We start from the raw sequence: 4346 nt of genomic DNA, 5'->3' as shown, positions 1-4346 counted from the left end.
CTTGTGTTCGAACCTTGGTGAAAGCACTTGAGGAGCAATTTTTCCTTGATTTTCCATGAAGAGAGCATGACATTGCCCTTCTCTCCAAGAGGGCAGAGCAGAAAAATGAGCGCTACTTTGCTTTGGGGTGAGGCTCCAGCTTCGAACCTTGGTGGAAGCACATTGGTTTATTTTCGCTTATTTTTTGCCCTTAAAGATGCCTTTTGTTCCTGCCACAATTTTACGCCAAATATGGATTGCTATATATTGTTGGAAAGCTCTGAATGTCAGCTTTCCAACGCAACTAAAAGCACATCAATTGGACATCTGTAGCTCAAGTTATAGCCCTTTGAAGGAGGCATGGTCATGTTGTGAGCGCCCAGATTTTACCTTAGCGAAAATTCTTGCTTCCAACCTCACTTTGCATCACGATTCTGCCCTGCCCTTGGCAAGAGCAGGGCAGTGTGTGCTGATTGTCTATTCTCCTTTAATTTGGTCATGGAAAGCGTGGCCTAAGGCTCCAAAGTGTACTCCAACTTCAAAGTGTGTCCCAAAGCTCTTTTTTTCTCCTTTTTTTGTGCTTATTTGCTTCTTTTTCTTCTTATTTCCTACAAGATTTATAAAATTAAAAGATCAAGGAAATATACCAATTAAGTATAAAAGCATTCAATATTTAAGCACAAATTATCAATTTCTTGTATGAAAAAGCATAGAAAAATAGGTATATGATGACATGTCATCAGGCATCAAGAATGGGAAGAAGACAAACAAGAAGCTGGGCGTGTGAAACTGGCGTGCCACTTGGGGGCAAACGCCACAAAAATGCACTGGCGTGGCATGCCAAGAGCTAAGCATGGCACACCAGTACTAAATTCTAGAAGGGAGATCCAAGCATGCATGTGGGCATGGCACGCCAGGTGATGACATGTCATCATATACCTATTTTTCTATGCTTTTTCATACAAGAAATTGATGAATTGTGCTTAAATATTGAATGCTTTTGTACTTAAATGATATATTTTCTTGATATTTTAATTTTATAAATCTTGTAGAAAATAAGAAGAAAAAGAAGCAAAGAAGCACAAAAAAAGGAGAAAAAAAGAGCTTTGGGGTACACTTTGAAGTTGGGGTACACTTTGGAGGCTTAGGCCACGCTTTTAAAAGCGTGGCCCATGACCAAATTAAAGAGGAAAACAACCAGCACGCACACTGCCCTGCCCTTGCCAAGGGCAGGGCAGAATCGTGATGCACATTGAGGTTGGAAGCAAGATTTTCGCTAAGTTAAAATCTGGCCGCTCACAGCATGACCATGCCTACTTCAAAGGGCTATAACTTGAGCTACAGACATCCGATTGATGTGCTTCTAGTTGCGTTGGAAAGCTGACATTCGGAGCTTTCCAACGATATATAGCAATCCATGTTTGGTGTAAAATTGAGGCAGAAACGAAAGGCATCTTTAAGGGTTTAGGGTAGCGTGTGCATCCACCAAGTCTCGAACGCGGAGCTTCATTTTTGGAAACACTGCCCTGCCCTCCGCGAGGGCAGGGCAACATTTTGTTAGTGCACAATTCTGGCACACCAAGGCACCCTTCTGGCGCACCGCAGCATCATCTGGCAGCACCAGCAGCGCACCGTGGCACAATTCTGGCGCACCAATTTTTTCTGCCCTGCCCTCCGCGAGGGCAGGGCAGCATCCTGCGCACCACACCAATGCACCATGACCGCACCAAGGCTGCACGCACCAATTTTCTGCCCTGCCCTCCACAAGGGCAGGGCAGCCTCGTGGGAGCAAACACTCATGGGCCAAAAATTCAACCAAAATTTCATTTAAATTCAATTCTTCTCCAAATTGAATCAAGGCCAACCAAACCCATTTCTCCTCAAATCCAAAGCAAGCAAAGCCCACATCATCACTCAAAGGCACATGGATCAATTAAATTAGGATTTTCATTTGTTTTAATTTCATTTTCATTTTATTTTGTAAAGCCTATATAAGGCATCATTTCCATCTTTGTAAGGGAGGCCGGCTCCATTAGGAATAGATAGCTCTCTCCTTTAGTTTTCTTATCTGTTTTGAATCTTGTGTGAGATTGGAGGAATTCTGTTTCATTCTCATCTTGAGATCTCTTGTTTACTTTTTCTGCATAATTGAAATTCACATACTGCTTCATCTTCTCTTTAATTCTGCAATTCAATTTTCTTCTTTATGCTACAAACTGTTCTTGTTGAATCAAGGAAGGATTTGAGATCTAGACTTGTTATCTAGTCTCTTCTACTCCTGAGATCTTGAACCCAATTTTTAATTGCTGCAACTTAAGCACTTGTTTTGCTGCAAATTAAGCACCAGTATTTCTCTATTTACTCTTCAAGGCATTTTTACTTTTCTGTTAAGATCTAGTTCCATTGAATCAATCCTCTACTCTTCTACTTGTTGCAATTTATTTTTCCTTGATTAATTTCTGCAAGATTCACTCAATGTTAGCTTGACTAAACTAATCACCCACTAAAGTTGTTTGATCCATCAATCCCTGTGGGATCGACCTCACTCTTGTGAGTTATTATTACTTGATGCGACCCGGTACACTTGCCGGTTGGATTTGTGTGTTGGAAATTCATTTTTCCACAAAAACACCATCACCAGGGACTGGGCGTGGCACGCTAGTACAAAATTCCAGAAAGCAAGATGGAGGACACAAAAGGGGCATGGCACGCCTGACCCATCAACTACTATGGGCGTTCCACTTGAAGTCGAAGGTGTGGCATGCCAACTTACCATCTCACGAAGAACCTCCACTATGGCGTGCCACTTGGTGTCGAAGGCATGGCATGCCAGCTCCAAAACGTCACTTTGACGTGCCACCTGAAGACCCAGGCGTGGCACGCCAAGCTTGAAGAGTGCACAAATACATGGACGTGCCACTTGAGCAACATGGCGTGGCACGCTGGTACAATGATGCAGAGTAGGGGCTGAAGGCAATTGAAGACTGGGCGTGCCACTCGAAGTCGAAGGCATGGCACGCAACCTCTCACCCCCACTTAGGCGTGCCACTTGAGCAACCAGGCGTGGCACGCCAATGCACAAGATAATATAAGCAAGGACTGGGCGTGCCACTTGGTGTCGAAGGCGTGGCACGCCAATCCGAACATGTCACTTAGGTGTGCCACTTGAAGGCCGAGGCGTGGCACACCATCCACTATTCTTCACTTAAGTGTGCCACTTGAGCAACCAGGTGTGGCATGCCAGTGTCATTCAGAGGACAAAGAAGCATTGGGGCATGCCACTTGAGTTCGTGGCGTGGCACGCCAAACAGAGGAACCACTCAATCACAAAGGGGCGTGGCACGCCAGATCCTGGGCGTGCCACGCTAGTGCAACTTTCCAGAGTAGCTTAGCCAAGCACACAACAAGGGCGTGGCATGCCAGACCCTGGGCGTGTCACGCTAGTTCTAGTTTCCAGAGGCAAAGGAAAGTGGAGAAAGCAAAGGGCGTGCCACTTGAGTTCGAAGGCGTGGCATGCCAACACAGGAATTCCACTATGGGGTGCCACTTGATTTCGAAGGCGTGGCACGCCAAGGTTGATAAAGGGACGAGCGTGTCACTTGAAGGATTGAGTGTGGCACGCCAAGCTATTTTGAAGGGCACGTGACACGCTGGTGAAGCGCCAGCCACACGCCAGCTAAGGAATCACGCTTGTTGAGTGTTTTCTTTCACTCCAAAATGTAATTTTTCCTTTTTCACTTTTGTAATTCTTTTAATTTTACTAGGAGTAGTATAAATACCCCTAAGGAGTACTGAAGAGGGGTTACGCAATTAGGTTTAGATCCACTTTTACACTCCACTTTTGAGTTCTTTTCAAGCTATGAGTAGCTAACTTCCCTCTCATTGAGAGAGGGAGCTCTGTTGTACTTGCTGGATTGATAATTGTGAAATTCTTCTTCACTTCATCTTCTCTTGATTTGCTAGAAGGAATTTTGTTCTTAATGCTTAGTGTTCAATTATCTTGGGAAAGAGACTGAATGCAATTGGGTTTTATGGGAACCTTGGGAAAGGAAACATGAAACCATGCTTGAAATCCCTTCGCACACTTGAGTAGAATCTGGGTTTTGGCGATGGGATACGTGACATATAATCCCCCCTCTACCTGGACCTATGATGGTGTGCAGTATAATCAGGGACCAAGCATATCTCTTTTCATGAACAATGAGACCAAGGAATTTTCTATTGATCAAGATCTGAGAGATTGAGTCACCAAGGGATTGGGGCTCAATCAATCATGATTGCCAAGAGGTTAATGAGTTGCATGATTGAAGAATATATAAGCTAGATTTGATCCAAAGAGACAACATCTCCCAATCTCAATGAATTTC

This window comes from Arachis duranensis, chromosome 3, assembly GCF_000817695.3.
Source record: "Arachis duranensis cultivar V14167 chromosome 3, aradu.V14167.gnm2.J7QH, whole genome shotgun sequence".
Lineage (NCBI taxonomy): Eukaryota > Viridiplantae > Streptophyta > Magnoliopsida > Fabales > Fabaceae > Arachis > Arachis duranensis.
The sequence above is the reverse complement of the archived record's forward strand: the minus strand, read 5'-3'. Positions refer to the sequence as shown.